The sequence below is a fragment of the Hemiscyllium ocellatum genome, chromosome 32 (assembly GCF_020745735.1).
Source record: "Hemiscyllium ocellatum isolate sHemOce1 chromosome 32, sHemOce1.pat.X.cur, whole genome shotgun sequence".
Lineage (NCBI taxonomy): Eukaryota > Metazoa > Chordata > Chondrichthyes > Orectolobiformes > Hemiscylliidae > Hemiscyllium > Hemiscyllium ocellatum.
The window spans coordinates 44,194,783-44,217,236 of record NC_083432.1 but is presented as its reverse complement, the minus strand read 5'-3'; the positions used below and the strand labels follow the sequence as shown (position 1 = coordinate 44,217,236).

Here is a 22,454-nt window from a genome sequence, read left to right as displayed (position 1 = left end):
ACTACTACATAACCCCAGTTTTTTGCTCTGAAATGAGTTCAAATCCCACCACAACTTTACCTGGTTTAGTCTACATGCTTTGACAGCAAAATGGATGACTCTTAAACATCATCTAGGCAATTAGGGTTGAGCAATAAATGCTGTCCTAGCCAGTGATGCCTTATGTCCTGTGAATGAATTTTAAAATAAAATATGGATGCATTTAAGGAGAAGCAAGATAAACATAAGGGAATGAAAGGATTAGAAGGCTATTCTGGAGTGGTTGGAAAAAGTGCAATGGGAGGTGGTTTATATGGAGCGCAAACACTGACATGGATCAGCTGGGCTAGGAATTTGATACCATTCAATATCAATGTGAAAATTTGGGAGCTTTCCACTGCTATTTGTCAAGGGATCAGGAATGAGGTACCATGAAGGAGGATTTGTAAAACTTCTGTCACTGGAATGCAAAGCCATCTGATAGAACTTTCAAAAATCATGAAAGGATTGAGATTTTAAATATTAAAAAAAAGAATCAATAACTAGGGGACATCATCACCAGAAGAATGGTCTGCATGGACAGTTTCCAGAATATAGAACACCTTGTATTAAATTATGCAGAGCCAAGAACTTAATTTAAAGTGAACTAGATCAGTGTATTGGGAAGAAGTATAAATAGTTACTGAGAATGGGTAGGGAGCTGAGGCAAGAGCAGGTGAGGCACATTTTACTCTTTAGTATGCATGTGAAGTGATGAATGCATGTAATGTAAGCTGTAAGGTCAGTCAAGCTGCATTAGAAGTGTGGGATCTCTGCTTCTCAAATTTCTTTTTGCACTTTGTTCAGATAATCTGTCCACAGAACAAAATTCTTTACACTTTGTAATTGTAGTAGGGCAGCACATCAGACCATCTGGGTCTGTTCCTGCAGGGAGTAGTATCCTCAGCAAGCTGGGGGAGGTGGAGTCAGAAGTCATGGAGAAAAGGGTAATGAAGGAAGGAATGAAAGGCTAGGACTGCAGAATAGGAAACTTCTGAGGGTGACTAGAGTACTAGGAAGAGGAATTGGAGATGGAATTGCTGAATATCTAACCAGACTGAGTGTCCACATCAAGCTCCCTGAGCTGGAGAAGTCTCATGGGGAGAGAGAGGAGCAAAGCAACAGCCAGGAGATGGAGCAGTTCTCCAGGCTGATTGGTTACCATTGAAGAGCCAGGTTTGCAAATAGTGAGGCTGTAGCCAATGACTGTGACGAAACAGCTGGGAACTGGTTGTAGATTGAACCAACACTGCAAGGGACCTGAATAGACTATCTGGGGAAAAAAAAACCCTGTGTTCAAGAGGCTATGTTGTGTCTGGGAGGGGATTCTGGAGTTGTGGTGCTGGAAAAGCACAGCAGTTCAGGCAGCATCCGAAGAGCAATAAAATCGACGTTTCGGGCAAAAGCCTTCGTCAGGAATAAAGGCAGAGTGCCTGAAGGGTGGAGAGATAAATGAGAGGAGGATGGGGGTGGGGAGAAAGTAGCACAGAGTTCAATAGGTGAATGGGGCTGAAGGTAATAGGTCAGAGAGGAGGGTGGGACAAGGTAGCAAAGAGTACAATGGGTGGATGGAGGTGGGATGAAGGTGATAGGTCGGGGCGGGGGGAGGGTGGAAAAGAAGATAGGCAGGTAGGTCAAGTCATGAGGACAGTGCTGATCTGGAAGTTAGGAACTGGGGTGCAGTGGGGAATGGGAAATGAGGAAACTGTTGAAGTCCACATTGATGCCCTGGGGTTGAAGTGTTCTGAGGCGGAAGATGAGACGTTCTTCCTCCAGGCGTCTGGTGGTGAGGGAACGTCAATGAAGGAGGCCCAGGACCTCCATGTCCTCGGCAGAGTGGGAGGGGGAGTTGAAATGTTGGGCCACAGGGCGGTGTGGTTGATTGGTGCGGGTGCCCCAGAGATGTTCCCTAAAGCGCTCTGCTCGGAGGCGTCCAATCTCCCCAATGTAGAGGAGACCGCATCGGGAGCAATGGATACAATAAATGATATTGGTGGATGTGCAGGTAAAACTTTGATGGATGTGGAAGGCTCCTTTATGGCCTTGGATGGAGGTGAGGGAGGCAATATAATTGGCCTAACTTGGTCAAATTAGCTCCCTCATTGCTCAGCTGATTAGAGTTCAGGATTTAAGTTATGGAACTATATCCTGATGGATCTGTAACATCAGGCAAATTGTAATCCATTGTAAATAATTCATTTCTCTAAGTTATGTTTTTCTATTAGTGTTCACAAGGTTCATTTTTTAGAATGTTTTTGTAGTGTATTTGTTTAAATCATCTATTCCATAAGCTTAACAGAAAGGAAATTGTAAAACATGCTGCCAATCAACTCCTCTTGCTGTTCAAAAATAAGGGGTCAGCTGTTTAAGATAGAAGATAGATTCATAGAGTCAGAGAGAGTCACAGAGATGTACAGCACGGAAACAGACCCTTCGGTCATACTCGTCTATGCCGGCCAGACAGCCTAAATTAATGTAACCCCATGTGCCAACATTCCCCATTAACCCCTTCCTGTTCATAAATACATTCAGATACCTTTCAAATGTTGTAATTGTACCAGTCTCCACCACTTCCCCTGACGGCTCATTCCACACATGCACCATCCTCTGTGTGAAATCGTTGCCCCCTTCGATCCCTCTTAAATTTTTCTCTCTTACCCTAAACCTTTGCTCTGTTGTTTTGGACTCCTCCATCCCAGAGAAAAGACTTTATTTATTTGTCCTATCCATGCCCGTCATGATTTTGTAAACCTCTACAACATCACCCCTCAGCCTCTGACACTCCAGGAATACAGCCCCAGCCTATTCAGCTTTTCCCTGTAGCTCAAACCCTCCAACTCTGGCAACATCCTTGTCAATCTTTCCTGAATCCTTTCAAGTTTCATTCTGATCTCTTTCAAGTTTCAAGATGAAGAGGACGTTTTTTTCTCTCAAAGGGTCGTGAGCCTTTGGAACTCTCATCCTCATAAGGTATTGGGAGCAGAATCTCTGAATACTTTAAAGGCAAAAGATTCTTGATGAGTAGGGGTGCGAAAGGTTATCGGGGTTAACTGGGAGTGTGCAGTAATTAGATCTACTGTGAACTTTGAATGGTGGAACAGGTTGTTTAAACTCTTAGAGTTCCTGATTTGTCTGTTGTACAAGTGCTCAGGACAAATTCTAGCCTATTCTCAGCTCTCAGAAATGGGTATCACCCCATGCCATGCAGAGGGTTAATCAGGAATCAAATACATGCTTTCAAACACATCGAAAACTTATGGAAAATCAGTGAAAGGTTATTTTGTTCAGTACTGAATCATTACCTCCTCTGTTCCAGTGAAAACAACCTCTGAGCTTTATTTTATGACACATATTAGGCTTTCTAGGTATCACTCTTGCAAATCTTAATTGTCTATTTTTTAAAGTTCTCATTGCATTTAAACAATGAGATGACTGGAGCTGCACTTAATCTCACAGAAACTTGACCAAAGCAATCTCTCATACAGCACATACACAAAGCTCAGAATCCCCTGGATCAAATGGGATATATGAGGGAGAAAGGAACAGAAGGTTACACTGACATAGTGAGATGAGTGAGGGTTGGATGGGGTCCATATGAAGCATGAGCATTAGCATAGACCTGAATATCTTTGCTTCTGGTCTCCTGTGCTCCACCATTGGCAGCTGTCCCTTCAGCTGCTGAGGCCTTAAGCTTTGAAATTTCCTTTCTGAAACTTCTATTGCCTCTCTCCCATTTTCTTTTTCCCTTTTCTTAAACCTTCCCCCCACTTGACCAAGCCTTTGGATGTCCGCTCCAGCAGATGGGGCTTACTTTCAAATGCTGTTTGATTTCACATTGATTTAAGTGTCTTCCAATGGTTTACTGTCAAAATGTTATTGTTGGGCTGTGGTTACCAGGAAATAGTGAGGTCTGCAGATGCTGGAGATCAGAGCTGAAAATGTGTTGCTGGTTAAAGCGCAGCAGGTCAGGCAGCATCCAAGGAACAGGAAATTCGACGATGATGAAGGGCTTATGCCCGAAACGTCGAATTTCCTGTTCCTGTGGTTACCATGGTGGTTTATTTTCAATGATTTGATTCCTGATGTCAAAGTCAATGCAGGGACAGGGTGGAGGTCAATGTGAAGAATTGTGAATAATGGACACTTGATCATTTCAGCTAATAGAACCTGGGTCCTTTTTAACATTATTGGCTGTGATGCCATGAAAGAATAAGCTACATGATCTAATTGACGTTTACATACTCTGTTTAAACTGTTTTAAAATAATTCATTTAGGGGAGGGGGTGCTGCAGTGTTAATGTCACTGGACTTTTAATCCTGAGCCCCAGGGGTAATATTCTGCAGAAATGGATTTGAATCCCACCATGACAGTGACAAAATTTGAATTTAATAAAATCTGGAATAAAAAGCTTGTCTAATGATGATGAGGTAACTGTTTGTCAATTGTCTGAAAAACTCATCTGGTTCACTAATGTCTTGTTTGGAAGGAAATCTGTCATCCTTACCTGATCTGTCCTACACTTGACTCCAGATCCTCAGCAATGTGATTGACTTTGGGATGGGCAATAGTGGCTGACCTGTCAGTGCTGCCCACATCCAATGAATAATTTTAAAAAATAACTGAACTATTATTAGTTCAAGAACAAAAAGATATAAATTGTTGGAGAAACTCAGCCAGTCTGGCAGCATCCGCGGAGAGAACTCTGAGTTAATGTTTCAGGTCCAGGGACCCATCTTCAAAACTATTCTGAAGAAGGGACACTCGACCTGAAATGTTAACTCTGATTTCTCTCCACAGATGCTGCCAGACTTGCTGAGCTTTTCTCAACAATTTCTGTCTTTGTTTCTGATTCACAGCATCTGAGGTTCTTTGGGTTTTTGTTGTTGTGCAAGGGCTGACTGTGTATGAGCAGTGATTTGATCAATTACTGTGGTTGGAGGTCCCGTGGGTAGTTTAAAAATTGGATCGTGATGACAATGAACTTAGTAATTACTGTGACTATAATGGTGTAACCTTAGGAACAGTGTGACTTCAGGTTAGAAGCAGAGCAGGATAGCTTGTCTGGTCTGTGTTTGCCCAGTTGTATTAAAAATTAGATAACTGAGGAAGTTAATTGAACTGACAGGGAAAAAAAATCTAAAGTTTTGAATAGAGAGCTTAAAAGTGGTAGTATCAAAATCCTTCCAGCCAGATGCTGGCTCCAAAATTTACCAAAATAAACCTGAAAATGAGGGATACTAGAAGTTTTGGCAATCATCTGTAGGACATGAGAAGGGATGATAGAAATCAATGGGTCAAATATGGCATATCTCACTGTGAAGAAAACATCCCCCAGTGTTCCACAGAGAGTGCCTGGGTGGGGTTTGAGTCAATCCCTCAGGATTTTTAGATGAATCTCTGGATGTGGCTGCACATGCATTGGATGTAAGATCACACAAGCAGTTTTAGTTTTTTTTTGTCTTTATCAGATATAAAGATATTGGAAATAAAAACAGAAAGCACTGGAGAAGAGAAACAGAGTTAATGTTCCGTGACCAATGTGTGTTCTGGATTAGAATTATACTGGACTCAAAACATTCACTCTATTTCGCTCTGCACAGATGCTGCCAGATCTCTGAGTTACTCCAGCACTTTTTATTCTTATTTTAGATTTCCAGCATTTGCAATGCTTTACTTTTATAAAAAAATTTGGAGATGGCAAAAATAGTTTGAATGTGGAGGTGCAGGGAATCAATAATTGACAAAACCTCCAACAAATGTATATATTGATAAAACCAAAAAAAAGATAGGAAATAACCATTGGGATATTTAGTTCAAGATCAAGATTCCTGAAGGAGGATTTTCGAAGTGGTTAATTTATTTATAGTGCTCTCCCAGTGGGAGGAAACAAAGTAAATATTGACAGTGCATGTTCTAAATTCATTAATTGTTTCTCTCTCTAATTATTCACCTCTCAAGCAGACGCTGATGGCTGATGCTCACCTACATGTTGAAGTGACCAACATTTTAAACTGAATAGATTAGATTCCCTACAGTACGGAAACACGAGCTTCGGCCCAACAAGTCCACACCGAACCTCCGAAGAGCAACCCACCCAGACCTATTCCCCTATGTTTACCCTGACTAATGTACCTAACACTATGGGCAAATTAGCACAGCAATCCACCTAACCTGCACATCTTTAGATTGTGGGAGGAAACCAGAGCAAATCCAGGGAGAATGTGCAAACTCCACACAGACAGTTACCTGAGGTGGGAATTGAAGCTCGGTCCCTGATGCTGTGAGGCAGCAGTGCTAACCACTAAGCCTCTGAAAATGTACTGCAAAAAACAGGCCATTCAGCCCCACTGGCCAATACTAGCATTTATGTTTCTCTTTTCACTTATCAGTATATCTTTGCATTCCTTTGTTGCTTATGCATTTATTTAGCTTCCACTTATTCCTTCTCATGAAGTTAGCCAATACATGCCTCTCCAACAATGGGTTGATTCATACAATCCTTTCTGTCTCTGGTGTGTATGCACCTATCCAATTTCCACCCATGGATTACTGGATAATAATCAGGAGCTGTTTTCCTCTTTCCCCAGCCAGCAGCAATAACTCCAACTATACAGTTGTCATTGCTATTTTATCTGCAATCTAAGCACCAGAGTTAATGTTTGTTATTAATGCGTAACAGGCACTAACTTAAACAGACCAACTTTAAAGGTACAAATTTTGAAACAAATCTCTACTAGAGATTTTCAGAATGGCCATAACTGAAAACATTCTGTAAGGAACTTCCCTGCTGCCAAAATATATGGTTTTTATAAGCATAGACCAATAATAAGTAGAACGATAGATGACTTAATACTCTACTTTAGAAAGAGTGGAAAAAGTGATTTTGGAATGAAGGAGGTTTCCTTGGAATCATCTGCCTTTGTGATGCTCGCTTTTCATTTTGCTTAAAGTCCAACAAAAACGCCAGAGAGCTGGGAATTATTAAGTTCAGAAATTGACATTTCTCAGCCTTCTGCTTCCACATGCAGTCACCACCATGTTATGTTGAAAGGCAGACGTACGTATCATGCAAGAAACTCAGAGAGTGCTGGAGAGACTCAACAGGTCTGGAACCATCAATGGAGAGAGAAACACAGTTAATATTTTAAGTTTGGTATGACTCTCATTCATTCTGTTGGAGGTTTCCAGCACACACACCATTTTGCCTTCATAGAAGGGTCATGCATGCTCACTGTGTTGCACTCTGAGGGTAGGTCTGATGCAAGGCCATGGGCAGTATGTCTGCACCTGGTAAAGACATGAGAGCGTACTTTAGGGATACCAACTCCTGGTAGGTCATATATCATTGGATCTCCAATATGTAACCACTTCTGTCATCACACTTCTGTTTTTGGGTGTCTGATGCGTCCATTCTTAGTTTCCATCATTTGGTAATCAGACACTTCGTTGACAAAGAAGCAAGGAGCTGTGGATGCTGGAAATCAGAAACAAAATCAGAAATTTCTGGAAAAGCTCAGCAGATCTGGCAGCATCTGTGGATAGAAAGTAGAGTGAACATTTCAGATCCAGTGACCCTTCTTCAGAACTGATTCTGAGGACAGGTCACAAGACCCAAAACATTAACTCTGTTTCTCTCTCCAGAGATGCTGCCAGACCTGCTGAGTTTTTCCAGCAATGTCTGATTTTGTTTCACTGCATTACCTGGCTGGATAGTTCTTGACAGTCAATCAAGTGACATTTCCTTACTTCTCTATCTGTAATAAAACAGCTTCTGTGTGGCTCCCTGGGTACTGAGCGGTGAAGGGGTGGTGGGAGTGGGGAGCACAGCAACATGAGAACCCTGGTGGATAGTTGCCCCTGGCAGGCCAGAAGGAGTGCATCACTTTTAAGAGGTATCACCTTCCTAAAACACAAGCCGTTCAAAGAAAATTTTAGAAAATTAATTTAAGGAGGGCCCTGTAACTTTTCTCAAGAATTGGTCCCTGAGAATAATCTTCAACTTGTCGAGTCGAAGCTCAATCCAAGAAGCATTGAAAATAGGGGCAGGAGTAGGCCACTTGTCTGCTTCTCCACTGTTCCCTCTTTCTCCCTCACACCCTTTGAACCATTTAGCCCCAAAACATTCAATGCTTTGGCCTCAGCCACGTTTTGTGGTGCAGAATCTCACAGGCTTTCCCCCACTGCCTGAATGAAGAGATTTCTCCTCATCTTAGGCTATTGGCAACAATTGTGGAACATACTTTTGGGGATTCTGCTATTTGTCCATTCAGCACAGGATTCATAGAATCCCTGTAACTAAACCTCCTAACATTTAATTATCTGTGCAGCACATCGTCTTGGTATTGTGGCAATTACAACTTTCTGAGATTCTTGAGTGACAATTTCGAAAGAGATTTTAATAATTGATTTGGCCATTGGAAGGTTAAAATACTTAATAAAGATGATCCATTATGTTCACATTTCAAAGAAGACCCTCACTGTGCAGTCCTTAGTGTTGCTTTAATTTACCTCCTGAATTCCTATTATATGCCAGGTGGAGTAAATGTTGGCACTGTTACAGGGCAGACTTATATGGGACATGAACCTCATTGAACAATTCCTTTCGCCTGTATTTCATCAACCTTTCTTGCTGAATAAAACATTTCTTTCATATGCATTCTCAAGATCCTCATTCATATGTCCCAAAAAGTTAGGATCATGACTCAGAGAAAATTGGTTCACTGTCAATTCCTACGAGACAAGAAAGAAAGAACTTTCATTTATTTATCACCTATACCTACAATCCAAAGTGCTTTATAGTCAATGAAATACATTTTTAAATGTGGATCTTGTTATACTACAGGAAGCACTGCAGCTGATTTGTGATAAGCAAGATCCCACGAGCAATCAGATAATCTGTTGTTGTGATGTTATTTGATGGATAGCTGGGGAAACATTCCCTGTTTTTCTGAAAATTTGTGCCACAGAATCATTTGCAGCTACTGGACGGAGCAGATGGGGGTCACAGTTGAATGTTTCACCTGGAAGGTGATACCTCTTAAAAGTGATGCACTCCTTCAGGCCTTCCAGGGGCAACTATCCACCAGGGTTCTCACGTTGCTGTGCTCCCCACTCCCACCACCCCATCACCGCCCAGTACCCAGGGACCCACACAGAAGCAAATAATCCTATCAGTAGAATGAATTCTGGGAGAAAATTACAAGACTCAACAAGATCCCACTGGTGGCCTCCTTCAGTCTCAACACTAATCCTCTGGTTTTTGTGTAAGAAGCTTACAACTTAATGGTGAGCACACATCGGCCACGAAGTGAAAATTCATTGGATGTCTTTCACCTGATACTCCACTGACACCAAGAGGATTTGAGTATCAGAGTGGAGATACTGCTGCAATTGTACAGGGCTGTGATGAGACTGCACGTGGAGTATTGTGTGTGCAGTTTTGGTCTCCTTCTCTGAGGAAAGATGTTCTGGATATGAAGGGAATGCAAATCCAGTGAACAGTTCTGAGGAAGGATCACTTGACCTGAAACATTAACTCTGATTTCTCTCCACAGTTGCTGCCAGACCTGTTGATTCCTGGGATCGCAGGACTGACATGAAGGACTGACAGGCAGGATGAGTGAGGATTATATTCATTGCAGTTTAGATTTCATAGAAACTTATAGACCTTCGTTTGAGAGGTGACTAAATTGAGACATATAAGATAAGCAGAGGGTTAGTTAGAGTGAACACAGAGCCTTTTTCCTCAGATGGGAACAGCGAGCATGACAGGACACAGCTTTAAATTGAGGGATGATAGGTATAGGACAGATGTCAGAGGTAGTTTCTTTACCCAGAGAGTAGTAGAGGTGTAGAATGCCCTGCTGCAATAGTAGTAGACTCGCCAACTTTAAGGGCATTTAAATGGTCATTGGATAGGCATATGGACGAAAATGGAATAGTGTAGGTTAGATGGGGCTTTAGATTGGTTCCACAGGTCAGTGTAATACCGAGGGCCGAAGGGGCTGTACTGCGCTGTAATGTTCTATGTTCTATAAAATTCTAACAGAACTAGTCAGGATAAACTCAGGAAGCATGTTCTCAATAACCAGGGAGCCCAGAGCTAGGGATTACAGCATCAGGACTGAGATGAGGAGAAATATCTTCACCCAGAGAGTGGTGAGCCTGTGGAATACTCTAACACAGAAACTGTTTATGGCCAAAACTTTGAATGTTTTCAAGGGGAGTTGGATATAGTTCTTAGGGCTAGTTGAATCATAGGGTATGGAGAGAAAGTGAGAAAAGGGGACTGAGTTGGAAGATCCGCCGTGATCATATTGAATGGCGGAGCAGGCTCAAAGGGCCGAATGGCCTAATTCTGCTTCTAGTTTCTATGTTTCCAAGACACTATTTGCATCCAAGAGATCCATATTGAAACTGAAGAACCAGGTTGATATTATGTCAAAGGCTATCCCTGTGCTGCTTCCCTCATGCTAAATACTTATGTTTAACCCTGTCACCTGTGTGCGATCCAACATTTCTGCAGAATGGCAGGCTTTGAACTTTGAAGGTGAGGGTGACCCTCGATTAGTAAGTTCAGGACAGGTCCGGACCTCTGCATGACCAAGCTGTATCACTGGGGGTGGGGTGGAGAACAAGTGGAGAGCAAGGGGTCTCTATGCCAACCCTTGATATGGAGCGACACAAACTATGCTGTACATAACTGAGGAATATCCACCCTGCAGACTGAGTGGAGGAGTCATCAACTTAGACTCAGCAAAATGAGGAAAGGTGCCACTTGGCTTCAGGGATTTGCATTGGTGAAGTAAATAACAGAACAGTGGAATGATGTGTCAGATTCTATTCTGTGCTCAAATCTCAAGATTGTGATTGGAAACCACAACCTATTGATTCCAAGGCTCGAGGTAGCAATAGCCAATCACCTTCCATGAAAATTCCACTCGGTTTAAGTTGCATCAGAATTTCATGAGCGCTGTGAGCATAGCGAGTTTTGTGATCAGTTCTCGAGCTGCGGTTCTCTGGTTAATACAATGTTGCACACTTATTTCTGCAGCGCAGATATCCTGGAAGACCTCTGCACACCATATGGAGCAACACTAAATGGTTTTTTTGCAAAGCTGGTTACAATTTTACCACTCAGCATGAGCAGTAATGGAAATAATTGGTTAATTAAAAGGATTTTAATTGGACTTGATTCTCGGAATAAGATTTAAAATTGAAAAAACATGAAACAAGCCCCATCAAAGCCCACTTTAGTTTTGACCACAAAGGGAGCTCCACAACCACCTTCCCAAGGGTAATTAGGGTTGTATAATAAATACTGGCCTAGCCAACAATGCCCACATCCCGTGAACAACTAAAAACAACTCATTTCACAAGGGAGAAATGATTCACTCCATCACAGATTCTCTCTGAAGAAGGGTCACTGGACTCGAAACATTAAATTTGTTTTTTTTCTCCACGGATGCTCTCAGACCCACAGAGTTTCTCCAACAATTTCTGTTTGTTCTTGTTCCAGATTCAATCTACTCCACTCCAATAATCTCCTAATGGGAAGTTCAATCTGGATAATATAAGAATCCTAAAGGCAATGAAGCAATGATGCCAGAATATACATCTAGCCTGATCCCAACCAATATAATCCTCTCTTCCATAAACAATGCCCCTGGTCCTTTTCTTTGGTCTTAGAGAGAGTATTTGAGTAGAAGTCTGAATGTCTTGGTCAGCAGGAAACCGCATTCATGTGACCCCCTTAACTCAGTAAATGTTATGGGGTGCTCCTCAGAGAAGTAGTTGGTCAGCAATAGTATTAAGACTGACAGTAAATAGTCTAAACTCATCTCCAGAACCTCCAAGTCTGTCAAAATATAGAGACTATATTTTGAATGAATTGACTGGTGATGATTTTGTTTTCATGAGTTTGGTTGACTTATTAACCAATAATCTTTCTGAAGATCACAAGTTGAATTGCACTTGAATATATACTGCCAACGGGTCAGGTACAGGTTGTTGAATATACAAAGGCCTTTAGGGCACTTGCTGGAGATGTTGGCAAATTTAGGACCAAAATCTTGTGCAACACAAATGTATACACAGCAGCAAGTGTGTATTTTCAGTCTAGTTTTTACAAGTGAAAAAATGTACAAACAGAAAGACTATTGTGGATGTAGTAATGTCACCTGATTTTTATCCACTAAATTGTCTTGCAGATGAGAGTCTATAAACAAAGTACTCAGAGGACAGAAAATCAATCTTGGATAGTGCTGAACCCAAATTACAATCTGAAATTTAAAAAAAGTTAATCATACAAAATTGATTTATATGTAGTAAATAACTACATTGTGAAAAGATGAAGTTTGCCATTGGGTTGAATTCTTCTTACAAGTGCTCTAAAGAGATCTCTATTGTGCTCAAACCCTTACAGCTGAGCCATTGTGTAATGATACTCATTTATCTGTGCTTTGTAGCAGGAATGAAACTGATTACAGCTATATACCATGCGCTTTTTAGAAATGATGATGATATTCCACTTCACAATACGGTTTCACCTCTCCCAAGGAACATGGTTTAAAAAAAGGGCCACTTGAATGTGCATCACTTAGGGATAAAGATGCTTGAGAATACCAAATAATTGGAAAGTGACAATATATAAGAGAATGCTATGTTGGTGACAAGCTCTCTTCCCAGTGTGTGCTTCTAATCAGAGTTACTATGTGCAGCTTCACGGGTTGAATTTAAATGGAACAAAATATTCATGTCAATCACTTTTCTCTTCAGATCACAGCTTGAATCACTGCATGTAAGTCAATTTCTTAAAAGCACCAAATTTAGCCCAGTGACAACCACAACGCTGATTTCAATGGGATGTGAGCTAAGGCACTGTATTGTGTCTTCTGCCTATTGCTATTGTAGTAATGCAGCTTTCAGAATTATCTTTGTGCCTGTATGAATATTGTAATCCAATTTAACTCCAGATTAATTTGTGATCATACCAACATATTTCATATGCTTACACATGATACATGGTATTGCAGAAGGCTAGGCAGCACAAGCAGTCCATGCTGATCTATATGTTTCTGGTCGGCTGGATGGTTAATCTATGATACAGAGCCATGCCAATAGTGTGGGCTCAATTCCGACACCAGTTGAGGTTATTATTTAGGATTCTCCTTCGCAACCTTGCCCCTTGTGTGATGACCCTCAGGTTAAACCATCACCAGGCAATGCTTTCCAATAGGAAAGTGGGACTATGGTGACTCTGTATACATCATTTGATGTTTCTCACATTTTCTCAGCTAGATACACCACTGTAAGCAATGCTGTCTACTTTCCTCTAACTGCTTCAACTACTCTCTGTAGGAGCGAGTCCTATATTCCTACCATTTTTCTGGGTGAAGACGTTTCTCCTAAATTCCCTAACTTTGATTTCTTGGTGACTATCTTGTATTTATAGCCTCTAGAATTGCTGTACCACACAAAAGGATAAATTCTTCCTGTAGCTACTCTGTCAAGGTACTTTCATCATTTTAAAGGTCTCTCTCAGATCAGTCCTCAGTCTACTTTTCTCAAGAGAACAGAGACCTGGTCTGTCAATCCTTTCCTGCCCACACGTTTCTGCTATCATCCTGTAAATCTCTGTACCCCCTCAGTGTTTCTATATTGCAATGTTACTATGGTTTTAACAAATGTATTTTGTCCTTTTTTTAATGAAGAAATGTTGAGATCAGAGGTGCTGATCTGACTACTTCAAAGCCCATGAACAAACAACTTATGGGGCCTTGGGGTATTTTTTCAAAAGAGAAACGATAGATGCAGCCTGACTGGGTGGAGTCAGGCTCCCACAGAGACAGGCAAAAGTGAGGACTGCAGATGCTGGAGATTACAGTCAAGATTAGAGTGGTGCTGGAAAAGCACAGCAGGTCAGGTAGCATCTGAGGAGCAGGTTTGTCGACGTTTCGGGCCCGAACCATTGATTTTCCTGCTCCTTGGATGCTGTCTGATCTGCTACACTTTTCCAGCACCACTCTAATCTAGACTCCCACAGAGACAGCAATTTTAGTTTGAGTTTTTCAGTAGCAGTTGGGTCCTGGAAGCTGGGTTTGGAAGCAGTGCTACATCTTTCCCTGCTACTCTCTCTCCTTGAGTTTTCCCTTGATGTCTTTCCTCCTGGACTGGAGAATAGCCTGTAAGACAATTGATTTTATTGAGTTTTGTCTTTTACCAAGGGTGTATTTATGGGATGTTCCTATATTGGAACAGTTAATTCGGAGTAGTTAACATATTTATTATTTTGTTAAGGATTTTTACAGAATTACAGTTAAGCCAGTTCTTTTCTTCCATGCTTATTTTTGACTGTATTTAATGATAGTGTAAAAAATAAAATGTGTTTTGCTTAATGTGGAGTAACTAATCGAATTGCATCTAGAATGCAACCACTTACAATTATTTTTGAAATAAGAAAAGGTTAGGGCCTAGATTACCTTCTGAATATATTTTGATGGGGTTTGGTCTGATCCATAACAATATCCTCCTTATAATATGATAATTACAATATTGAGATGTATGGTCCAAGCTGAAAATGTGTTGCTGGTCAAAGCACAGCAGGCCAGGCAGCATCTCAGGAATAGAGAATTCGACGTTTCGAGCATAAGCCCTTCATCAGGAATGAGAGAGAGTAGCCAAGCAGGCTAAGATAAAAGGTAGGGAGGAGGGACTTGGGGGAGGGGCGATGGAGGTGGGATAGGTGGAAGGAGGTCAAGGTGAGGGTGATAGGCCGGAGTGGGGTGGGGGCGGAGAGGTCAGGAAGAAGATTGCAGGTTAGGAGGGCGGTGCTGAGTTGAGGGAACCGACTGAGACAAAGTGGGGGGAGGGGAAATGAGGAAATTGGAGAAATCTGAATTCATACCTTGTGGTTGGAGGGTTCCCAGGCGGAAATGAGGCGCTCCTCCTCCAGCCGTCGTGTTGTTATGTTCTGCCGGTGGAGGAGTCCAAGGACCTGCATGTCCTCGGTGGAGTGGGAGGGAGAGTTAAAGTGTTGAGCCACGGTGTGGTTGGGTTGGTTGGTCCGGGCGGCCCAGAGGTGTTCTTTGAAGCGTTCCGCAAGTGAGCGGCCTGTCTCACCAATATAGAGGAGGCCACATCGGGTGCAGCGGATGCAATAGATGATGCGTGTGGAGGTACAGGTGAACTTGTGGCGGATATGGAAGGATCCCTTGGGGCCTTGGAGGGAAGTGAGTGTGGAGGTGTGGGCGCAAGTTTTACATTTCCTGCGGTTGCAGGGGAAGGTGCCGGGGGTGGAGGTTGGGTTGGTGGGGGGTGTGAATCTGACGAGGGAGTCACGAAGGGAGTGGTCCTTGCGGAACGCTGATAGGGGAGGGGAGGGAAATATATCCTTGGTGGTGGGGTCCGTTTGGAGGTGATGGAAATGACGGCGGATGATACGTTGTATGCGGAGGTTGGTGGGGTGGTAGGTGAGAACCAGTGGGGTTCTGTCTTGGTGGCGGTTGGAGGAGCGGGGCTCAAGGGCGGAGGAGCGGGAAGTGGAGGAGATGCGGTGGAGGGCATCGTCGATCACGTCTGGGGGGGAATCTGCGGTCCTTGAAGAAGGAGGCCATCTGGGCTGTGCGGTGTTGGAACTGGTCCTCCTGGGAGCAGATGCGGCGGAGACGAAGGAATTGGGAATATGGGATGGAGTTTTTGCAGGGGGCAGGGTGGGAGGAGGTGTAGTCCAGGTAGCTGTGGGAGTCAGTCGGTTTATAATAGATGTCTGTGTTGAGTCGGTCGCCCGAGATAGAGATGGAAAGGTCTAGGAAGGGGAGGGAGGAGTCTGAGACAGTCCAGGTGAATTTCAGGTCGGGATGGAAGGTGTTAGTAAAGTTGATGAACTGTTCAACCTCCTCGTGGGAGCACGAGGCAGCGCCGATACAGTCATCGATGTAGCGGAGGAAAAGGTGGGGGGTGGTGCCAGTGTAGTTGCGGAAGATGGACTGTTCCACATATCCTACGAAGAGGCAGGCATAGCTGGGGCCCATGCGGGTGCCCATGGCAACTCCTTTAGTTTGGAGGAAGTGGGAGGATTGAAAAGAGAAGTTATTCAGGGTGAGGACCAGTTCAGTAAGTCGAAGGAGGGTGTCAGTGGAAGGGTACTGGTTGGTGCGGCGGGAAAGGAAGAAGCGGAGGGCTTTGAGTCCTTCGTGATGGGGGATGGAGGTGTACAGGGACTGGATGTCCATAGTGAAAATAAGGCGTTGGGGACCGGGGAAGCGAAAATCCTGAAGATGGAGGGCGTGGGTGGTGTCCCGAACGTAGGTGGGGAGTTCTTGGACTAAAGGGGACAGGACCGTGTCGAGGTATTGGGAGATGAGTTCGGTGGGGCAGGAGCAGGCTGAGACAATGGGTCGGCCGGGGCAGGCAGGTTTGTGGATTTTGGGCAGGAGGTAGAAATGGGCGGTGCGGGGTTGTGGGACTATGAGGTTGGAGGCGGTGGATGGGAGATCCCCTGAGGTGATGAGGTCATGGATGGTCTGGGAGATGATGGTTTGGTGGTGGGAGGTGGGGTCGTGGTCAAGGGGGCGATAAGAGGAGGCGTCCGCGAGCTGGCGTTTGGCTTCAGCGGTATAAAGGTCAGTGCGCCAAACTACCACCGCACCTCCCTTGTCTGCGGGTTTGATGGTGAGGTTGGGATTGGAGCGGAGGGAGTGGACGGCTGCACGTTCTGAGGGTGAGAGGTTGGAGTGGGTGAGAGGGGTGGACAGGTTGAGTCGGTTAATGTCACGGCGGCAGTTGGCTATAAAGAGGTCGAGGGCGGGTAGGAGGGCTATAAAGAGGTCGAGGGTGGGTAGGAGGGCTATAAAGAGGTCGAGGGCGGGTAGGGGCTATAAAGAGGTCGAGGGCGGGAAGTATGGTCTAACCAAACTTTAACGTTGGTTTACGATAACACCACTATTTTTCGAAATATGAAGACTAGCGCATGGTTTGCGTTTTTGAAAGTTTGCTTTCCTATTGCTCTGGTTTGGTTGGGGAGAGATTCCGAACTGAAGTAAATGATGATCCTATGGGATTCTCTGCCACAAAAAGTGGTTGAGGCCAAAACATTGAATGTTTGCAAGAAGGAGATAAATATAATTCTTAAGGTGAAAAGGATTAAAGGGAGAAAGTGAGAACAAGAAACTGAGTTGGATGATCAGCCAGAATCCCGTTGAATAGCAGGGCAGACTCAAAGGGCAGAATGGCCTACTCCTGCTCCTATTATCTGTGCTTCTATGTTTGTATGTCATGTTTTCTGAAAACGAAGTCTCCAGCAATCATTATCAGCTCCACTCCCAGATACATCCAAACTAGAGCAACAGGAAAACAGACTTTTAAAAATGCAAACCAAGCCCTAATCTTTACATTTTGAGTGATTACAAAATAGTGGCATTATTGTAAACCAGCATCGAACCTTGGTTGGACCATATATCTCAGCACTGTGTCCAGTTCTGATGATCATATTATTAAAAAGTATATTGAATGGACCAGACCCAAACTCATCAAAATATATTCAGAAGATAGTCTAGGCCCTAACTTTTTCTTATTTCAAAGGTAATTGTAAGGAGTCCAAAATGGCCCACTCATATGCTTCGATGATGAGCTTGGTTCTGAACTTAGACCTTTAATTTAATATTGTGAATATTAATTATCTATAGGATATGGCTTCTCACAAGGGTCAGGGGCAAATCGACTCCCAGTAGTCAGTTGATTTTCCTCTGTTGATGCAGACTGTCTAATTTACTTTCTTACACTCACCCTTTACATAACAGAAAAGCACACAATCTGTAGACTGTCAGTCAATGTGGCATTTTGTAAATTCCTACTTTGGAAATAAAACCAGTCTGACTTCAGGATGAGATACAAATAGACTTGAAACATGGCCTCACATCTAAAATGATGCGAGGTCTTGCACTTTGGAAAAAAGAATAAAAGCATAGACTACTTTCTAAATGGTGAGAAAATTCGTAAAGCCAAAGTACAAAGGGATCTGGGAGTGCTAGTCGAGGATTCTCTAAAGGTAAACATGCAGTTTGAGTCCGTAATTAAAAAAGCAAATGCAATGTTGTCACTTATCTCAAGAGTGTTGGAATATAAAAGCACTGTTGTGCTACTGAGACTTTATAAAGCTCTGGTTAGGCCCCATTTGGAGTACTGTGTCCAGTTTTGGTCCCCAAACCTCAGGAAGGACATACTGGCACTGGAATGTGTCCAGCAGAGATTCACACGGTTGATCCCTGGAATGGTTGGTCTAACATACGAGGAACGGCTGAGGATCCTGGGATTGTATTCATTGGAGTTTAGAAGATTAAGGGGAGACTTAATAGAAACTTACAAGATAATCCATGGCTTGGAAAGGGTGGACGCTAGGAAATGTTTTCCGTTAGGCGAGGAAACTAGGACCCATGGACACAGCCTTAAAATTAGAGGGGGTCAATTCAGAACAGAAATGCGGAGACATTTCTTCAGCCAGAGAGTGGTGGGCCTGTGGAATTCATTGCCGCAGAGTGCAGTGGAGGCCGGGACGCTAAATGTTTTCAAGGCAGAGATTGATAGATTCTTGATGTCTCGAGGAATTAAGGGCTACAGGGAGAATGCGGGTAAGTGGAGTTGAAATGCCCATCAGCCATGATTGAATGGTGGAGTGGACTCGATGGGTCAAATGGCCTTACTTCCACTCCTATGTCTTATGGTCTTATGGTCTTAAAATGCACTGTCTCACCTGAGGTGTCACCTTTATTCTAGTAAAACCTTAAGTTATCTTGGGACATTGACTTGATAGAAGTACTGGGGTTTACGTATTAATCAGTCGAAACCTGCACCTCCATTCTAACTGATAAAGATAAATTAAAGGCTTGTTCAATACATTTGCATAAGTTGTGCGATGCTTTGATCTTTTATTATAAATTCTGTGTCCGATGTGTTCTCTCTCACCAGTTGCCTGAGGAAGGAGCAGGGGCTCTGAAAGCTTATGACCTTTAACCTGTGGTCCAACCTATGATGATACATTGCTTTAAATGGAGCAAAACATCCCATAACACTTCATGGGACCTCTTGGCTTCTAAAATGCATCATGTCTCTAAGGAGCAAAACCTTGGTCAAAGAGGTCGCTTATAAGCAGCACCTTAAAGGAGAAGAGAGAGAGGCAGATTAGGGATGGAATGTGAGAGCTTAGAATTTAGTCAGTGAAGGCACAGCTATCAATGTTATAGCAACTAACTTAGGGAACTAACTAACTTACTAATTAACTAACTTAGAGAACCTACAAGGAACAATCGTTGGAGGGGAACAGATATTGTAGAGGGATTCTGCTCACCTTGTTAAAAGAGATCAGTAGATTTCTTTCAAACTGAATCTCAAATTCTCAAATTGAGACTTGACAGTACCTAGGTAAACAGTTACTCTTGATGGATGACCAACATAACCACAACATGAATCTATTCTTTAGCACGTTGTCCCATTGTATTATCTGGAGCCAAATACTTCGTTCACTTGTGACAGAGCTACCCCTCCAGGTTCCACCAGTTAGCTGGGCTGGTGGTGAGCAGTGAAAATTGACTAAATCTCCTGTCCTTGTATCTAAGATGCTGGAGATTGCTGCGGGTCAGGCAGCATTCATGCAGAGACAGCAAGCTAATGCTTCCAGTCTAGATGACGTCACATCAGCTCTGATGAAGAGTCATCTAGACTCAAAACGTTAGCTTGCTCCCTCTCCATGAATGCTACTTGATTCGCTGTGATCTCCAACACTTTTTCTTTCAGTACAGATTCCAGCATCTGCAGTAACTTGCTTCTACCTGGTATCTACTCCCTTTAGTTTATGTCATGCTCCCTTTGGATATTCTGTGAATGGCAACAGAGAGCTGAACTCAAACAGGTTGCCACTGGTATTGGAGTTATCCAGGTCCTCTGTGTCCTGGATCAGTGTCCTCTGTGACTCTTTCACCTGTGAGTCACAAAAGTTCATATCTTCTTCTGAGGCCACTCCTCCAAACACTACTGCGGGAGCAGTAAGCCATCAGGGATGCTGTCCTATGGGTGAGATGTTAAACTAAGGCTCTGGCTGGGTGAGTCATAGAGTCATAGAGATGTACATAGGGCGGCACGGTGGCTCAGTGGCTAGCACTGCTGCCTCACAGCGCCAGGGACCTGAGTTCAATTCCTGCCTCAGGTGACTGACTGTGTGGAGTTTGCACGTTCTCCCCGTGTCTGCGTGGGTTTCCTCCGGGTGCTCCGGTTTCCTCCCACGGTCCAAAGATGTGCGGGTCAGGTGAATTGGCCAGGCTAAATTGCCCATAGTGTTAGGTAAAGGGGTAAATGCAGGGGAATGGGTCTGGGTGGGTTGCGCTTCGGCAGGTCGGTGTGGACTTGTTGGGCCGAAGGGCCTGTTTCCACACTGTAATAATCTAATCTAATCTAATCTACAGCATGGAAGCAGACCCTTCAGTCCAACTCGTCTATGCCGACCAATCTAGTCCCACCTGCCAGTACCCAGCCCATTTGGATGAAAACAATTCCACAATATTATTTCAAAAAAAGAGCAGGGGAGTCTTTCCCTGCTGACTTGTTGATCTTTCAGTCAACATTACAATTAAAAAGTTACGGCCATTGTAACACTGGAACTTGCTGACTGATCATCATGTTTCCTCTCGTGCAACAGTGACTACCCTTCAAAAAGCACTTAATTGGTTGTAAAGTGCATTGAGATGAAAAGCTATATAAATGCAAGGCTTCCTTCTTTTTTCAATCAGTGAGCCATGCCTGATTCAGCCTGCAATGCTGGTGAGACCGAGACTAAAACCTCATTAGAGAACCCGGAAGATTATAGCTCCCATTGGATGAGTTTTATATTTAGAGTTTAAGCATCAGGATCATTGAAAATGCCAGTGTTCTTTTCATTAAGCTTCTGAGTGCTATAACAGAAGAATTATGACCCACTTGCAAATGTATTAAAATTCAAAATTAGAAGCAACTCCTTCCCCAGGGTCCTTCTCATATGAAGCTTTTTAATTCTATAATGGTATATTCTGTCACAGCAGAAAAGTCATATAGGCTGTCGATCTTTAGGAATAACACTAGCTTCCAGACAAATTGGTTTGAAACATGATGACTGGTGCTTCTAGCTTTTGCAATACAGAAGAAAAGAGTGATGTCAGCACTTTGAAGGAGCTGTCTCCCTTGATTCATACCTCTCTGAAATTTTCAAATATTTATCCACTAAACATTTTAAAAAGTAATTGTTGAATTTACTTCTGTCGTTGTGGCTAGTGGAACAATCTTTCAGCCACTGGTATTCACAGGAAGTTCTCTTAACCTCACCCTTTGAATTGTTGTTTTATGAACTTGTGGGACGTGGGCGTCAGTGGTTGGGGCAACACTTATTGTCCATCTCTAACTGCCCTTGAGAAGGTGGTGGTGAGCAGGCCATGTGCTGTAGGTAAACCCAACAATACCAGGAGTTAGGCCCAGTGAGAGTAAAGGAACAGTGATATATTTCCAAGTCAGAAGTGGCTTGGAGGAGAACTAGCAGATGTTTGTGTTCCCATGTATCTGCTGACTTGTTCATCTAGATGGAAGTGGTCATGGGTTTGGAAGGTGATATATAAGGATCCTTGTTGAATTTTTGCAGTGCATCTTGTAGATAGTACACACTGCTGCTTCTAGAGTGACTGAATATTTGCAGATCTGGTGTCAGTCAAGTAGTTGCTTTGTCTTGGATGGTGTCAAGCTGGGAGCTAGGGGTTAACACTGCTGCCGCACTGCGCCAGGATTAGATTAGATCACTTGCGGCACGGTGGCACAGTGGTTAGCACTGCTGCCTCACAGCGCCAGGGACCTGGGTTCAATTCCCGCCTCAGGCAACTGACTGTGTGGAGTTTGCACGTTCTCCCCGTGTCTGCGTGGGTTTCCTCCGGGTGCTCCGGTTTCCTCCCACAGTCCAAAGATGTGCGGGTCAGGTGAATTCGCCATGCTAAATTGCCAATAGTGTTAGGTAAGGGGTATATGTAGGGGTAAGGGTGGGTTGCGCTTCGGCGGGTCGGTGTGGACTTGTTGGGCCGAAGGGCCTGTTTCGACACTGTAAGTAATCTAATCTAAACTTACAGTGTGGAAACAGGCCCTTCGGCTCAACAAATCCACACTGACCCTCCAAAGAGCAACCCAGCCAGACCCTTTCCCTACATTTACCCCTTCACCTAACACTACAGGCAATTTTACATTGCCAATTCACACATCCTACACATGTTTGGATTGTGGGAGGAAACCAGAGCACCCAGAGGCAACCCACGCAGACACGGGGAGAATGTGCAAACTCCACACAGACAGTTGCCTGAGACTGGAATTGAACCCAGGTCTCTGGCACTGTGAGGCAGCAGTGCTAACCACTATGCCACCGTGCAGGGACCGGGTT

General features: G+C 43.5%; 1 protein-coding gene across 1 annotated transcript in view; it reads right to left on the bottom strand.

The window, feature by feature from the left end:
• The window catches only part of LOC132830767 (plexin domain-containing protein 1-like), a 288,265-nt gene that overhangs the window by 2,045 nt on the left and 263,766 nt on the right, over positions 1–22,454 (bottom strand). The window lies entirely within an intron of this gene.